At 44.6% G+C, this 18,640-nt stretch overlaps 1 protein-coding gene across 4 annotated transcripts in view; it reads left to right on the top strand.

Annotated features, from left to right (window-relative positions):
* Positions 1–18,640, top strand: part of DYNC1I2 (dynein cytoplasmic 1 intermediate chain 2) — a 338,688-nt gene that overhangs the window by 79,082 nt on the left and 240,966 nt on the right. The window lies entirely within an intron of this gene.

Genomic DNA, 18,640 nt, shown 5'->3' with positions numbered 1-18,640 from the left:
ATTGGTTGCGACATATTTGCATGATTTGAAAACTATCACAGGCACAGTGAAAACCGCGTCATAATTGCCCCACTGTGAAGAGTTGGTGGTCTCTGCATAATTTGTTGTGGACAGGTGCTCAAATTAGAATTGACATTAATTGGCGTGCCGGCCCGGGGTATCAGCAGCAGGGCCACTGAGTGAATGCGCGCGGGGTCTGGGGAAGCCCGCAGGTGGTCCGCGCGGGGGATTACCATTGGCCGTGCACGAGGAGGGGAAGCCTCACAGATCTGTACCTGTTGTCTGAATAGACGGGACCCTTTGTTCACGCGCGCAACCGTCTCGCTCTTCATTTCAGCGCCTGGCTTGACGGTGATTTGTGATTAACGTTGGGTGACAAACAAACGTGCCAACTAATTTGAAGAACCCGCAGTAGACTTGGTGCAGAAAAGACGATTGCAGATAAAACCCTTTATTTTGAAAGGACATTTCTTTATTGCATAATTTGTTCAATTAGAGGAAAATAATGCACGAAGTAATTCTGGTAAAGAAAGGGACACACGTGGGTTGTTTAAGGTCAGCTGCGATTTTTGTCGACTGCATCTTTTTTACATAATTGTTTCGTTTGTGTCTTTTTGTGGGGAAAAGGCTTACTCACTTAAACAGCTTCGCAAGGTGTTATTAATTATATTGTATGTGAATAGGTTTTCACATAATCTTTGGACTTAGCCGTGTACCCATTGTTTTTGTCTTAAATATAAGTAAGGCTTCCTGTTTTCCGTTTTTTACTTATTTTTGCAGATAAATACAGACCGAAAACAATATGCTTCTGTCTGTATTTATTTATTTATTTTTAAAAGTGGAAAAATACAGAAAATGGTGCTCATTGTGAGTGACTCTTCATGCTGTTCTTTAGGAATTCCAGGCCAACAGCTGAGCAGATAGAAAGTATGGGGAGTTAAAAAGCAAGCATTTGCAATGCAATAGGTCTCGCATTAGGTTAGGTTTGAGCTATTGGCGTTGCAAATGATAATGTTTGTTAGATTTATTTTTTGTACAACCAGCAGTAGCATAAGTAAGAAAAGAAATTCCATGAAGCAAGGAAAGGGTGCAGTACCACAGGCTGTTACTAGGTGACCCTGTGAAGTTGTACAGGGACCTTTATTAGCCACAGAAGGTACTGCACCCTTGCCTCGCGGAATTTATTTTATTACCTGTGCTACTGCTGGAATATTTAAAAAAAGTAAATAAATCTAACAAACATTTTGATTTGCAAAACCAATAGCTCAAACTGTCACTAATATGTAAGACCAATTACATTGCAAATGCTTGTTTTTTCCTTCCAGTGAGCATAGCTTCCAGGGAGAAGAGGGAGATAAATAGAGGAGAGTGGCCAGTCCCAGTGGAAGATAAAAGATAGGAATGTGTGGGGAGTGAACAGGGGCGGCCGGGAAGGAGGGAGAGGAAGCGGAGGGAGGCACTGGGTGTTAACTGGGGCTGGGATAGGGAGCAGCACAAAAGCAGTGGAGGTTAATCATTTATAGTGAGAGCAGGAGGACTGGTGAAGAGCTGGGGGCTGGTTTAGTTATGTAAGGCAGACAGGGTGCCTGTCAGTGGCTTGATTGATCAAGGCGCACTGTTGAATTTTCGAGTAAAACCTGTTTGGGAAAATTAGGTTAAGGGCTAGATTGGTGATAGATTAAGGCATGGTTTGGCTGTGGGGGCTGGTAGGTTTGTGGATTAGACTGGAAACGTGGATCCATGGTTGGTGAGATTAGGACACAATTAGGTTGTAAAGGGAGTGTTGCTTCAAAATGGGGCTCCACCCACCCCTGCCCCCAGGTGCCTAGCTGTTCTTCACTTCTCCCACCACCCCCGTGCCCACTCATCCCGCCGCCTGTGCCTCCCTGTGATCGCTGCTGTTCCTCCCCGCCTGGCGCCGCTGCTTCTCCGCCTCAGAACATATTCTTCGACGGCGGAGGCGCACAGCACGACTCGAGCCTCGCATCACGGCCTCGCGCGTCGCCCTCCTCTCAGCACACAGCTCTCGAGCCTAGAGTGATGCATGCATAATACAAAACAGGTGAAAGGGCTGCTGGGGCATTCCAGCTGAAACAGGCCACTTAACCAGGGAGGCCCAACCTGCTGTTCGGATGCCTGTGTTGTCGCACAGTTTGTAGCCATTGAATTAATAAAGTCCACGCTGATTGTGGTGCCAGTAGTCATCCTATCTATAGCAGCATTTATGGTTCAAAATACCCTGCACCGGCATCTATCTGATCAATTTATCAGCTTAGAATAAAACATAATTTCGTTTAGTTCAACTATAGCAACGACCTTAAATTCTCCAGTGTCAAATGCAAATAATTGTATCAGTTATCGTAACGTGTTCTAATTAAGGGAAAAAGCAAAACTATAATTACGATATTGCAATGAAAATAAGCTCTCCAAACAGTGCTCGTTTGTTACCGCCCTGTTGCCTTTTCAGACGGCCCATCCGGACTGGATCTCACGGCTTGTTTATATAACACGCCTCCTAAAGATAAGAAATTGCTTTGTGACAGCCGCAAAGCAGACGAGCCAGTCCGGATGGGCCGGATGAAAAGGCGAAAGGGCGGCAACAAAAATACCCCATTTCCAATGGCAGGCCACCGTTTAGCATAAACGGTGACGCAAGCCAATGGAAATGAGGGGCGGGGCTTTGAGTCCCCTTCTGAAAATCCCTCATCCACAATATCCCTAGCTGAGCGAGCAGCGCGTTGAGTTGCAACGCTAGGCGAGATCTAAAAAACAGTATGAGATTTCCTCAGTTAACATATTTTTGTATATAATGCTATATTTATCTATGGGTGTAGTGTTTTGTTATATTTGGCTGCTTAATTTGCTAAAACTAAACGGGCATCAACGTCTGAGTGCATGTTTAAAAGTTAAATAAATGTGGAAATATACCATTTTATGACTGTTTATTCTCTAAACAAAAAATAAATACAGATAAATACCAAAAAGACGGCCAAAAAATAAATATGGATAGATACAGATGGATATGTCAAAGAAATAAATACCATAAAATCGGGAGCCCTAAATCTAATGCTTCTGACAAACCCAAGAGAACAATTCATTACATTCAGTTAAAAAGTACAAAGTTCCCAAATTATTAGAAACTTCACCCTTTTCTCTGGGATTAGGGAAGTGGTTGATTCCAGTACGCTTCTCAAGCTGAAAACCTTTTTATAATAGATGCATAAAAAAATTACTTGATAATAATAATGACCTAAATGTTTTGAATTACATTAAATATATACACTGGTATTCTCCATAAACATTTATAATTTTTTGTCCAAACATATGCCATTTTTAGATCTGGTGGCATTACGTGACATGAATTCTTTTTTGCTTTTAGAGTATGCTGTTTCTAACTCTGTTAACAACTTTTTTCTGCATTGTAAATCACTGTGTTTTAACCCTTTCGCTTCTAGGCCTCCTCCCCTTCCCCGTGCTGAGCCTTTTTTGGCCATTTAGGGTAGTTGACGCTTGGGCCCCTCTAAGTTTTTGTCAACATAAGGTGTCCATGCCAAATTTGTGTCCTTTTCTTCCAACATCCTGAGGATTTTAAAGGTACTCAGGATTTGGGGATTCCCCTGGAGAGGACCCAGAAATTTGCCAAAATACAGTAACATTTTATTTTTTGTTTTGAAAAATGGAGAAAAAGTGCTGCAGAAGAAAGTCTGTTTTTTTCCCTGCAAATGCCATCAACAAAGGGTTTGTGATGCTGAAATCAACATCTTCCCAGCTTTGAGGGACAGGCAAACTTTTGTCGGAAACCTTAATTTTCTACACAGTTTTGGCATTTTACTGGGACATAGCCTATTTTTACTATTTTTGTGATTTCAACCTCCTTTCAGTTAGTGGTAGAAATAGGCATGAAAGCAATAAAGGGTCCCAGACAGCTATACATTTCAGAAAAGTAGAGAACATTCTGAATTTAGCAAGGGGTAATTTGTGTAGATCCTTTAAGCTTGTCCTATAGAAACTAACAATTGAAATAAAAAAATATTAAATTGTGTTGAGAAAAATAGAAGTTTGTGCCAACGGTTTCACCCATACCTTCTAACTCTGGCAGATTTTTGAAAGAAGTATACCGTTACGTCCGCTGGACCCTTCTGGTTGTGGTGATATATAGGACTTGTAGGTTAACCAAGAACCCGAGGTACCCAGATCCAATAACTGAGCTGTGCCTTGCAATGTGTTTTCATTGTGTACTGGGTATATAGCAATTCATTTGGTAAAATATAAAGAATGAAAAATGGGTTTCAAGGACACCTATGTATTTCCGAAATGGGAACAAAATATAGAGTTTAGAAGCGGTAGTTATCTGCACATCTCCGAAATTGTGGGTACCCATACTAGCATGTGAATTAGAGGACATTTTTCAAAGTGACATGTTTTTTACACATTGTCTTACATTTGGAAGTCAGAAATGCATTGAAAGTCAATAGGTAATAACGCATGTTCTACAATCCTGTGTTCCCCTAAGTCTCCCAATAAAAATGGTACCTCACTTGTGTGGGTAGGCCTAGTGCCAGCGACAGTAATTGGCCCTAAAAGCAACATGAACATATCAAACTGTTCTAGTAAAAATTGACCCTTTTTTCGCAATGTGACTAGCTGTGGATTTTGGACCCTAGCTCACGGGCACATGGGGAATCCTAGCAAACCTGTACATTTGTGAAAACTAGACATCCTGGGGAATCCTGGATGGGGTGACTTGTGTGGCTCTCACCAGGTTCTGATACCCACAATCCCTTGCAAACCTTAAACTTTGTCAAAAAAAAGCACATTTTCCTCACTTTTCTGTCAAGGAAAATTCTGGAATCTGCGGGGAGCCACAAACTTCCACCATTGCTCCAAGTCTCCCGATAAAAGTGATATCTCACTTGTGTGGGTAGGCATAGTGCCCGCGACAGGAAGCACCCCAAAACGTACTGTGGAGACTTCAAAATTATCAATCTCAAAACTACCTGGTTTTGTAAGGGAGTCACCTGCTTTTTTGGTCCTGGGCTCAGCGGCCATCTAGGGAAACATACCAAACCCAAACATTTCTGATAACTAGACACCTAGGGTAGTCCAGGGAGGTGCGACTTATGAGGATCTTCCATGCACCATCCACACACACCGCCAGCCAAGCTCCATCCATGTTCACAGCCAGCCAAGCCCCATCCATGCACACAGTCAGCCAAGCACTATCCACACACACCGCCAGCCAAGTGCCACCCACGCACTCGGCCAGCCAAGCGCCATCCCCGTACACCACAGCTAAGCACCATCCATGCACACAGTTGGCCCAGTGCCAGTCCATGTACACTGCCAGCGACGCACCACTCCACGCACACCACCAGGCTAGTGCCAATCTACAAACACTGTCCTCAAGCGTAAGTCCACACACACCGCCAAGAAAATGCCAGCCAGAGATCAGTACACGCAGACTGTCAGACAAACTCCAGTACACACACACACACACAAACTCTCACTTGTTTCTAGTGGTTTTCTGCCCCCGCTTGGGGGCAGATGAGACTAAAAATATCACTGAAACAGCCAAAATGTGTGTCTAGGAAAAAAAAGGTAGCGATCCTTGCCTATGGGGCATCTCCCTGAAATGCCCATAGCCATATCCCTGGTGCCTAGTTGGCTTTCTGCCCCCCTGGGGGGCAGATAAGGGGTTATTGCCCCGATCTGCCTTCGGGGGGGGCAGAAAGACTTTTTTTGGGGGTGGGGGTATTAGCATGCCCATTCTGGGTAGCCCCCACCCCTAAGTATAAAAGAAACATAATCCCTGGTACTTAGTGGCCGGAGAGTGGGGCAGATCAGGGGCCTTTGGCCCCATCTGTCTACCGGGAGAGGCAGAAAGACTGGCAATTTATTTGGGGGTGGGGCATTGGCATCCCCATATCGGTCAGCTCCTACGTATAAAAAAAAAAAATCCCTGATGCCTAGTGTGTGGTCTGCCCGTGGGGGGGAGGGGGCAGATCAGGGGCTATTGCCCCCATCTGCCTCCCGGGGGGAGTGGCAGAAAGACTGTAATTTGGGGGGTGGGCAGTGGAATGCCCATTTTGGGCAGCCTCCACCCCTATAGACATAAAAAAAACCTCTGGTGTCTAGCGGACTTACTGCCCCCGGGTGGCAGATCAAGGGTAATAACCCTCATTAGCCCCCTAAGGGGTCAGAAAGATTGTGGAGTGTGCTTTCTGCCCCTGGGGGCAGATTAGGGGCTACTGCTCCCAGGGGGGAGGAGAGCGGGCAGAAAAACTGTCCCCAAATATATTCGGGTGGGGTCATGGTCTTACCTTTTTTGGGCTGCCCACCCCTCTTTTAAAAAAAAAAAAATCCCTGGTGTCTAGTTGTTCTTCTGCCTTCCCCCGGTGGAGGGCAAGGGGGTGGGGGCAGATTGGGGGTAATCCCCCCTGATTTGCCCCCTGGGGGGGAGCAGAAAGTCTGTGGAGGTTGTTTGGGGGGGTGGGGGCTTTGACATGCCCATTTAGGGCATCCCCACCCCTTAACACTAATTAAAAAAAAAAAGAATCCCTGGTATCTGGTGTGCGTTCTGCCTCCTCCCCCCACCCCCCCCCCAGATTGGGTGCTACTGGGGCAGAAAGACTGAACTTAGCCAAATTTATTTGGAGGGAGCAAAGGCCCTTGCCCAAGGTGTAGTGGTGAATCACTGCTTAAGGATCGCCATTCTGAGGCGATCTCCAAGCAGGGATCCACTAGGGAGGGGTATCGTTGGGAGAGAGATATTCTCCCCTTTTCAATGATATATTTCCCATCTGCCTCGGTGCTCAGGGGGCTGAGAGGAGGAGAGTCCACTGACTTTTCGGTGTAGTTCTCAAGAGAATCATGCAGTGAAGTGGAAAATGGGAGAATGTCCAAAGATTTGTTGGTCTAGTCTATCTACTTGATCTTGTCTCGGAAATATTTTGAGAACCCCTCACATCTTTGGCAAGAAGTCTCTACTAGTCTATGTGGATGATTTGTTTTTTGTCTGGTGATGCTGAAAAGTTTGCGGATTTTTTGCCTTGTCTAATTGTGTTCTTAGGAAGCAGAATTTCACTTTTAAAATTTGTTATTTATATTTGTTTCTGTCATATCGCAGGAGAATTAGACGTAAAGTCCTAGTTTCCAGTCTCCATCATCCTGAGCTGCCCCTCTCTTCATTGAGGTCCTTGTCGAACCATCGGCAGGAGGGTTTGATTCACTGCTTCTTTAGTTTTGGTTAAGAAATCTCTTGGGAGTATATCAGACATGGTAGTGTTGCAGAAGGAGGTTAAGTAGTCTATTGTGTGCAACCCGCTTGGAGTTTGAAGGCAGAACATGATTTTTGGTGATAGCTTGTTAGTCCTGATTTGTTTAGTGTCTCTGATCCAGTGTTTAGTTCCATTCATTTGTCCTTTGTATGGGTTTTTGTTTAAGGTTGTGAGTGAATAGTATGACATGGTGGTCCGAACAGTCTACTAGTAGAATGAAGTACATGAGGATGGAATCTCTGTTGCCTATAAGGTCGTCAAGTGTAGAGCCGTTTGGTTGAGTTGGCCCAACACAGAATTGTGTTAGGCCATTGTTGTACAAGAAGTCAGTGAAAAGTGCTGTCTTAGTTACAGGGATCGTTCCTCTAAAATCAGCAAGGAACAGGTTGTTGTGGCACATGGGGGCATTGTCGTTTTCTCTAAGTTGGCATGAGCTTGCTGCTGTTTGCCCGCTGCTTTGCACACATTACTACATGACTTTATTTTTGCAAAGACTTTGTTTGTACTTTTTACATATGAACCGGCTGCTGTGTTCATTCTCTGCCAGTTCCTGTGATTTATTCTGAACATTGTGTGCAAGGGCGATAAACAATGCCCCTTGTTATTTTGTTCTGGTTAGGCCTCAGCACCTAGACAAAACATACGGATGCAGCTGTTGTTTGAGACAACGTACTTTGGTTTTATTGGAATACACAAATAGATAGTGGACGCTTGGAGAGGGACCTTTCCAGGGAGAAGAGCAAGACCGCAACTATGATGTAGATCTACTCTCTATAGGCTAAGGTATGGTGTCCGCTGACACAGTCCAGAGATCTTCTAATATATAAAAATACTGCTTCTTAGCAAGGGGAGGGAGGTTACGCTCTGTAGTCTTTTCTCTATTGTCTTCTCATGATGACATCCCCCTTTATGATAAATAGACTAGCTGCTATGCTGACTGTATTTGTGCAATGCATTTTCTTGCTTGTTGTGGCACGTATACTGCATGTTAGGGCACGTTAGTTTAAATAAATATTTTAAACTGTTTTGTGTCTCTGTCAGATCTTATTGTGTTCAAGTAAAAGAGTGCGAGCGAAAGGGTGTGTCTTGTTAGCGTGATTCCTGAGAGATCTGGGAGTGTTGTGTTCTGGGGTGTCTAATCATTTGTTTCTCTGTGAGTGAGTAGGACAGCAAGTGAGACACTATAGGCTCATGTGTACTAAGGTGGTAGGATGACTCAGTCCCTACGCACTAAGGTCTCATAATCCTATGCATAGTTCTGTTCTAGGGCAGAATCCCTGCAACAGTTGGTGGGTATGAGGGGATTGTAGAGTGATGAGATCCATTATTTCCTTAGTGAAAAGGTGGTGGTCACCTGGTGGGTGGTTTATAACATGGATTTTGGTTAACTTCGAGTCTATAGTGAGATCTATCTCTAGTCATTCGAAGGTGCATCATCCCTCCACATTAAAACTGTTAAGTTTTAGGATTTTACTATGGATGGCTGCAACACCTCCTAGACTCTCCCGACTGTCTAGATGGAGAAGTTTAGAGGAACCAGTTGTTTGATAAGTGGGAAGGAGAGGTTATTCAGCTAGGAAGAAAACACTTAATTCGTGATAGTGTCAATTCAGCCACCTCAGTGCTCAGCTTGGCTGCTGACCTTCAGTTTTGGAGCATGCCTTTTAGGGTGGCTTTTGTGGATTGGAACTTTGATGTTGTGACTTAAGGTAAGCCTCCTCCTGCGATGGCCTGGGTCACCATTGTTTGAGCTCATGATCACTGGTATGAAATTTGCGTTCCTGTGTAAAGAGGAGGTCACTGTCATCCTGAGAAAGATTGTTGTCAGCCTTTTTGGGATGAGGGGTTTTATTGCATTGGGGGGAAGTGGGCCCCATAGGTCTGAGAGGGTTAGGTGTAGGGTCAAAATAATAATTGCCAATATTGCTAATGTCAGCTTGTTTTCCAGAAACCTAATGCGTATCAAAATAATGTCTAAAAGGCATCAATGAAGTAGTACCTATAGTTAAGTTTAAAGTCCGTGTCCAACGGGCAGGGTTCATGTAGACTAATAAAGCAGTGTTTTGCATTGAATAGCTTCCAGACTATGGGGCTGAGTTACAGTTTGTTGGATAGTTACAGTTTGCAATGGTCCAGGCCTAGGAATAGAATACTTTATCGGGCTGGAAGAAAACACCCCTGGATCAGTGTGGTGTCCAATTTAACCATATGGATGGCAAGTTCATTAAATGTTCTTTTGGCAAAGATCTAACACCCGGAATTATAGTTATTTATAAATAGCTGATGGCTAATTCATTAAATGTTCTTTTGGCAACGATGTAACACCCTAAATTATAGATTCAGATTCCACGAACAGCTTAAACACAGGAAAAGATTGTACAGAACACTAGCAATTCTTCCATTTTGCCAAATATTCTGGCTGAATGGTAAGAACTGTGAACTGTCCTCGTTTAAAAACTGCTATGATTCTTTGAAATTAGTTCAAGTAACAAGCAAACCGCTGCATGATATTGCTGCATTAAACTGTGATATCTTTATCTCCAGTGACTCAAAACAAAGTCTGAGGTCCACCAAAGCACAAGACAAATTAATCTTCAGTGATCACTGTTGGTTCTGCAGTAACTCATGCAACAAATATTCATGCTCACTTGGAGAGTAAAATGTTAGTTTTTATGTCAGTAACAGAAAAATGGCTTAGGGACTAGTCTGTTCCCTATTTATCATTGGTGTTCACTGCAGATTATCACTCAGGATCTGGTGGGTGGTTTGGACAGTTATCTTTAGTGGAATATCGTACTATTGACTAATAACTAATTGATCTGCAAGTCCCTTGAAACTATTAACATAACTTTAAAGAAGACCACAGTGTACTAATTAATGTTATTAGATACTAGGGAGTATCTTAGTTGGGAGTCTTTATTTTTTAGGTGGAACAAACGTCCCAGCTATCTACATATTTTGAAGCTTTAACAACTCTTTTGTATTATTTTTGCTAATCAGTTGAGGCCTGTTACTGTCCCTTATATATATATATATATATATATATATATATATATATATATATATATATATATATATATATATATATATATATATTTTCTTTTCTTTACATAAAACGGACCCTCTGCTGGTCTCTGCATATTTAAATTCAACGATTTCTAGAATTAATTGAATTGATATTGCAGTGATTTTATAGACCGCACCAAAGTATTTTTTATATGAAATATATTTTGCTACCCTAATCAAGGATCGCTATTCGAATATTGAAATTCGTGCTATCCCAATAGAATGCCAACTTGTCAATTATTGTTGACAAGTTGGAGTCCCATCACCAGTGAATTGGATTCTGTTAATATAGGTAAACAAAAGAAAGAAGATAATATATATGCAAAATTTGTAAACAACTGGGCTGCACTTTTTACAAGATGCATATAAAGCTGCTGCTTTGAAGAGTTGTGCTAAGTGACACCACACTTAGTCGTTACAACAAAGTGGGTGTCCAACTCTCAGCGTTAACCGTTGTAAAACCTTTAAGAAGACATAAATCACAAAAGGTTGGGAGGGGTACACCCTGAAACAACAGCAATTTAATTGTCCATCATTGTGCAGTATATGCAAAGAAATCCAGTGGGTCGAGTATAGAAGCCAAGAATCCAGTGAATCATGTAAAGTGCCAAGTATTTTTAATTTCATTTCATAATATGAACGAGAACACAGTCAACACGTTCCTTCCCAGCAAACCATAGGACTTCTTTAGGGTTCAAAATTTTCTTTACTGCTTGTTGACAAAATTCATAATTATTCAGGTTGTTTTGTAGGTGCTACCTTCCGAGTCCTCCAACCACAGGACTCAACGTAACCATTCTAAACAGTCAGAACGTACTATGCTTCAATTCAAGATGCACACAACTTCAACAGACGTTACTGTGTTTCAAGAAATTACGAAATTGTTGATTCAGCGGATTATTTCCTTTAATTTGTATTCCTTAATTAGTTTTCTTTTCTTGAGCAATCCAAATGCAAGATCCAAATTCACATTTAATGATATTAAGTGATTTATACTCCACGCTGCAGCGGCATACCTGCTGGAGAACTTGGAAACACTGCGAGACTATAGGACACTGGCACTTGGAACTGATATCTCTGACGCACTGTGGGACTGATGCCTCCAGTTGGTTAGGCAGGTGACGCGCAATGCATGGTTTTGACTTATTCAATTTCAATATCTCCATCATGCCAGTCTCACACCAAAGAGGATTGATAGGATGTTCTCTGGTGCGACTAGTGGATGTCCCAGATGCAGAGTGGAAGAAGCAGATTTTCCCCACGTGTTGTGGTCGCGTGTGGTGATATGTCTGTTTTAGAGGTAGGTCACGCAAAAGGTGTCAGAGGTGACAGGCTGTTTGTTTCGTCTGGACCCCGTCCGGTGCCTACTCGATGTAGGACATATCACTAAGAAAACAAAGGGTTTATTGCGGTTCCAAAATCTGGCACTGATCTTGGTTAAACTTTGCATTACTATGGTTTGGAAGTTGGCTGCGGCACCCCCATTGCAGCGTTGACTGACCAACATGCATCAGTGTCACTGGCTGAACTAGCTGTCCATAAACTATTATGCAAATGGGGTGGACCCCCTGCAGTTCTGGGACAATTATTTGGATAAAATGGAACCACATACGGATGATCGTCCTCCCTGTTGCTGTCTCTGCACGGGCAAGGGTGACAGAGGTTTCACTCAGGTCAAGATGCTGCTGACCATCTGGGTGGGTCAGGGGTTCGGGTGAATGCATACACCGACCACTCCTCAAGGATTACTTGGGGGATCGCTTATTATGAGAAATGCTGACCAATGATTGTGTAATTCATGGGGCATACAAGAGATGCAGGTTGTAGGGGTAGGTTGAGGTTGGTCGCACGTACAATGATCTCGGGGGGGGGGGGGGGCAGAAGGGGTCGGTTGGTTTTATATTTTTCTTGTTTGGATTGCTCATTTTGGGATGTGAATGTACTTATAACAGCTGCCTTCTCTTTGGTGAGGAGATGTTAATCATAGTTGTTATTTGCAAGTGTTTTATATCATCCTGGCCGGGTTCTTTGGCCCTCCAGGGGTAATGGGTCTCAGATGGAGGAGGTGTGTAACTCTACATACAGTATTGGGCAATATCATGAACAACTACGTTTGAAATGTATCTGACTTCCTTTCTCCTCTATGGAGTTTTGTTGTTGTTTGCCAGACCTGGTTTTGCTGACTATGTCATAATGGAAAAATGCAATAAAGATATTTACAAAAAAGTTATTAAGTGATCTGTAACTTGTGAATGCATATAAAAACAAAGGTTAAAGTGAAGGTGTTTTTTTTTTCTCATAATCACATAACACATGTTTATAAAACCTCTGAAAATTCACTGCAAAATCACAGCTAATGTGCATTTATGGTTACACACCAAACCTGAAATATACCAAACCATGCCTGTTCTGGTTCAGTAAATGAACAATAACTTGCACCTGTTTCGTGCACTGCTTTTGACTTCACATACTACATCACTCATGACATGTTAACTGATATAATTGATGGCATTACTGATGATAATTTAAATCATATCATTGATGACATCATCTGATACACTGCTCTACAGACCCCATATTTTTTTTTCTTAAAGAAAACAGGAAACAATGGTCATATACATCATATGATTACTGTTTCTATAGTGCAGAGTGCATGGACTGGACATAGGCTAGTCCATGATGGCCTTTCCAACTGCGAATAGTGCAGACCGTATACTCTGCAGAAGTCGCATACCCAGTAAAGTTTGGGTGCATGCGATAATCCCTGCTGCACAGGTTAAATGCCCTGTGCAACTGGTGTTGGTTGCTGAATTTTTCCAATGCGGGTTCTGACTTAAAGCCAAAGCCTGTCACTAACCACATCTGAGTAAACCAAATGTTTTGTGCACCAGGAATTTCCCACCTGTGGAGAACTGGCTGCATGGCCGTGTTATGCAGTCAAAATCCAGTGCTAGGGACAAAGGCTGGGTAAAGTGAAGGCTTCTTAGTTGTGGACGGTTGGGTGCTGGACTTTGCTGAAGGTTGTATTCCACTGCTCATGGCTCAAGGATGTACACTTTAAGGGTGGGCCGCATGGAGACTGTTTAAACCTGGTGTAGTTGTAAGAGTGTCGCTAGGGCTAAACTTTTTTTTGTTCAGCCGAGGACTGTGTGTAGTGTGTGTTAACAAACTGCAGAGTATTGTCCACAGGGGCTGGCTGAAGGTGCGAACTCCTCGGCCAAACTTTGCTGTACTTTGCCAAAGGTTATACGATTTGTGTGTTGGTTACTCACAGAGTATTGGGCACATGTCTGGCCTAGTGGCTAACTCCCATGGCCAATGACTAAGTAGTGATATAAGTGTATGATGCCATTAGTGATGTCATCCATGATGTCACTTAGCATACTGTGGGTACTGTAATATGTGTGGTCATAAGCAGTGCATGACGACGTTGCAGGTTATGGCTAGTTTCCTGAATCATAACTGGCAAACTTCAGTGGTTTTGTTTTTAACAATAATTGCACTTTTAACTGTTTACTCTTCATACATTATAGTGTTCTGAGAAAACCCAACCAAAACTTCACTTTAAACTTGGGTTTCTTAAAAATAATTTCAAATCCTAATCATTGCTGTGCACACATTTTGGATGTGACTAATAGAGAATAGCTGCAGTACAGGACATGGCTTGCAGACATATAATGCAGGAGTTGACTGCCTAGCATGTTTTTATGGTAAGCACCTGTATCCTAACTATACTGGATATTGTGTGTGCAAAAGCTGTTCTCCAACCTATGCCAACAGCTAATCTGCAAAGTATACTTCCTTCAACTACCCACAGTAGAAGTTAAACACAGGGCCTCACAGACCAGACCCCGAGCACCATTGTCAACAGGCAGCCTTTAGCTCTGCCCAGTGCAGTGTCGGTTGCAGAATGTGACATCTGGTTAGGGCCTGCAGCCCATCCTTTATGGGCATCAAATGTCCTCTGTGGATGGCCTTTTATTGTCTGCAGTGGGGGTGAGACTAGTGGTACACTGAATGGGGTGGGTGTAGGGCCTGGACTCTGGCAGGACCTGCACCTCACTCTGTGGTGATTCCACACCCATTTCTGACGGCTTTTGCCCATGAACAGTGCAGGGCCTGGCATCTTGTGAAGCCCTGTGTCTGCCATCCAAAGGCATCCAACCTCCATTATATATAGCATGCGACGGTACACAGGGGGGTCAGCTGCAGGGCCATGTCCAGCCAACCTCCTTCAGTCCGTGAAGCATATCTCAGTGTTGATATGTCGAGTGGGTGGTATCTTGACTGTACCATCTTATATGCCACCTCTGGGCTGTGCTCAGCTGTGAAGCTTGCACCCAATGGTGTTGTACCAGGGAGGCAGTGTTTACCCCTTGGTAGCTGGGCCCCTTGAATCTGTGAATCTTACACCCAAGGTGGTGTACGTTGTGGGTTATGCTAGCTCCTTGCTGGCCAAGCCATTTGAGTCTGTGCTGCTTGCACGTAGTGGTGGTGTACCAGGCAGATGGTACTAGCCCCTCGGCAACCAGGCCACTTGAGTCCATGAACCTTGCACCTGCTACTGTTAATCTGTGCGGGTAGTACTAGCCCCTTGGCAGCTGGGCTCCTTGAGTCTTTGAAGTTTGCATCTATGGTGATGTGGCATGCTGTATTAGACCCTTGGCAGCAGGGTACTTTGAGTTTTTAAATCTTGTTGCTGGTGGTTTGTGGGCAGTACTAGTCACTCAGTAGCTAGGCCCATTGAGTCTTTAAAGCTCGAACCTGGCAGTAGATATCGGGCAGGTCTAGTGCCTCAGCTGCTAAGCCCCTTGAATCTGTGAAGCTTGCACCCTGTGGTGATATACCAGGCGGGCAGTCCTAGCCCCTCCGCAGCCAGGACTCTTGAGTCTGTGAAGCTTGCACCCAGTGATGGTGTATTGGGTGATACTAGCCCCTCATAAGTCACTCCCTTGCTTTCACGTAGTAGTATTGTACAGGTCGGGTGGTCTTAGCTGCTCAGCAGTTTGACCCCTTAGATCCATGAAGCTTCCTCCCGATGATGGTGAGGCTGGAGTTACTATCCCCTCAGTAGCTGAGTCCCTTGAATCCTTGAAGCCTGCTCCTGGTAGTGGTGTGGCAGGTGGTACTAGCCCCTCGGCAGCCTGGCCCCTTAAGGCGATGAAGCCTGCACCCAGTGGTGTGGCACGGGGTAGCAGCACCCCAGTAGAAGGGCCTTTAGAGTCCATGAAGCTTGCACCCAGTGATCGTGTACCTGTTGGCATCTTGAATCGGGGAAGCTTGCATCAGTGGTTGTGTACTACTGGTGGCTCCAAGTAGTGTATCCCACTGCCTGCGCAATGTCCCTAGAGTCTTTCTTTGACCAGACCCTTCTATCTTAAAAAATTAAGATCTGTAGATCCACACTGAAGGCTCTAACTAAGATCTGCAAATACGGTACTGAATCCGGTGAACACATCGAACATAGTTTTTAAACATTTTCCCAGGTGGGAGTTGGACCATGGGGTCATGGTATGCTCACCTTGCCCCTGTATTTGACCTTTTTATTTATTTTTTATTCAAGTATCGCAGACCTAGTCCCCGAGTCCTGTAATGGCTACATCTACATTTTTTTTCAAAGTTATGTTAGGGAGTCAGATTCTTTTTGAGGATCCATAGATCCAAAATGGCTGCTGTGAAAATGAACCCTCTTGTACAATTGGTTTTGACGATTTTTTTAATACATGGATTCAAGGATATTTGCGGATCCAAGCAGTCTGGAAAATTTTTGTGAGATCTGAAATTTAACCCTATATGCCCACCCAGAGTCCTTCTTTAAAAGCTAGTTTCTTAAAAACTACGAATGGATTTACACCAAACTAACAAAGCAGCAACCTTAGTTAAAGTTCTGTCATTGTCTGTCTTCATTCTACCTTCATGCCAAATGTAGTGTAATTCCATTCAGCCATTTTTTCTGTATTAAAGATCAAACCTCCTAAGGGAATTAAAATAGGAAATGGTACTTTTGGGACACCTCCACCTCATTTTTTTGGGTCTCTGTCTGAAGGATCTGCCCAAAACTTGCAATGAAATCTGACTCAACCAAAATTATAGAGGTGTTATCACCACCTCAGTAGAATGTATTTTGTAAAAAACACAGGTAAAAACTGGGTTATGGTTCTGACTCAGACTTCCAAAGTCACTCAGATTGTCCAGTTATGGTTAGCAATGCACACAACACATGCATAAACCTGCGATGCCCGCTGTTAGATTTGGGGGTCTCTGGTTGGCACAGGTAGGAACTTGTGACAAGCAGAGACCCTCTCCTCTAGGCAGGATAAGGGGATCACCCTTTCAAATAACCCCTGCTCACCTTTTAGGTAGCGTGGCGCAAGCAGACAAGGCTAATCTCTGGGCGTCATAGGCTAAGCATTTGTAAAATACATACAGTAACCAAAGTGACCCCACCACAAATGGACACCAGGCTGTGCTTTGTAAAAATACGTAGACTTTTATGTCAAAATATAAATTCTATGCAGGCTTAATTACAAGACCATAAATAACGGGTTATTTGTGATGCACACAATACGTTTTCTGCAAGGATATGCGTTTCTTCTTCTTAATAAACAAAAGCGGCTCTTTGGTGTTCAGGTGCATCGTATTGAATGTGCGGGACGTGGCGGGATTAAAGTGCAGTCAAAGAAGGAACTACGCCACGGGTGGACTCTCGGGTCCAGTGCGCACAGGGCAGAGTTCAGATGGCCCAGTATCTTTGGTTATGCGGCTGAGGGGACGCGCTAAGGCAAGCGTAGGCGTCCTGGTGGCGGACCAATCTCCCCCAGAGGTGGCAATGCGGCACGGGGCTGCCTGTACTCAGCGTACAGCGCGGCTCCTCTTGCGCGGCGTGGCCTCGGGGACCAGGTGCGGTGCGAGGTGGTACGCTTCAGGCGTACGCCACATACCTCGGGTCACTCGGGAAGGCACGTAGTGCGAGGCGTACTTGGCAGGCGATCAAGGCGGTACTGCTCCAAGGGTGCCCACAGGCGGGGCGAAGTGGTACGCTTCAGGCGTACGACACGTACCTCGGGAGATGCCCGTCTGAACGGGGAAATGCTGCTTCTCGTTGTAGCGTGACGTCGGGGAGAGGGTACGCTTCGGCGTATGAGGCGTCTCCTGGGGCGATGCGCTGATCTCTTAAGGGATCTCCCCCCAGTGGGGATGCGGCAGGCAGAACAGTGCACCCTTCAGAGGAGGGCGAAGCGGGTGTGGGCAGCCCAGGGAAATGGTGCGAGTACGGCTCGTAGTCAGAGCGGGTCACACGGGGCGGGCAGGCACAGGAAGGCTTCGCGGCAGTCCAGCGATACGGGACGCACTTGGGGCGGCTCCAGCAGCAGGGGAAGAGTTCAGCAATTTCTTCATGGCTCAGATGCAGGCAGGCAGAGTCCAATGTTCCTGGGACTCGGGTCAGGGGGCCAACTGGCTTCCAGACCCTTGGAGATCGCTGTGAGCACCAGTTCCTTTTAGATAATAGGCAGTCTTTCCAAATAGCAGCAAGTCTTTCAAAACAGCAGCAAGTCTTTGTGGGGTTTCTTCTTGGTTCACCAGCAGGATCTGCGGTTTAGGAGCAGGGCTCCTACCTTTATACCCAGTTTCTTTTGTCTTTCCAGGCCAGGGGGCCTGAGCCTGGTTCAACCCAGTTTTGGAGCACTTTGTTGTTGAGCCTTTTGCAGTTTCTTTCAAGGTGCAAGGCAGGAACATCAGATGCTCCGCAGGAGATGGAGCCAGCCTTGAGGTGGCAGAGCACAGCCCTATTCAGAGTCACGGGGCACTCCTCCCACCTATCCTGGGGGTAATCCCTCTATTCACCACCTGGCGCATCCCAGCCTGTCCCCTGGAATCCCCCAGCCCTGTCACTCACAGAAACCAGACAGCAGATACACATCCTAGCAGAGGCGGGCTGAAACAGTCAGGCAAGCAAATGCTAACTTTCTAAAAGTAGCATTTGCAAACACAGGATATTAAAATAAACTTTACTCAAATAAGTATTTTATTATTCTGAGTTCAGGCATACTAAACTTGACTGTCTACCATGTTCCCTGAGTCTGCGGGGATTATAGAGTGTAATAATACCAGCAGCCCATTCTGGCCTATGAGAACAGGTAGCCTTGCAATAGTGAAAAACGAAAATGGCTGTAATTCACTATTAGGACATGCCAAACATATCAGGGCTTGTCCTACCTTATGCTTACAATGCACCCTGCCCTTGGGCCTACCATAGGGGTGACTCACATGAAGTAAAGGGAAGGTTTAGGGGCTGG

This window comes from Triturus cristatus, chromosome 3_1 (genome assembly GCF_964204655.1).
Source record: "Triturus cristatus chromosome 3_1, aTriCri1.1, whole genome shotgun sequence".
In the NCBI taxonomy this organism is placed as follows: Eukaryota; Metazoa; Chordata; class Amphibia; order Caudata; family Salamandridae; genus Triturus; species Triturus cristatus.
Note: the sequence above shows the minus strand (reverse complement) of the source record. Positions and strands in the feature narration are given on the sequence as shown.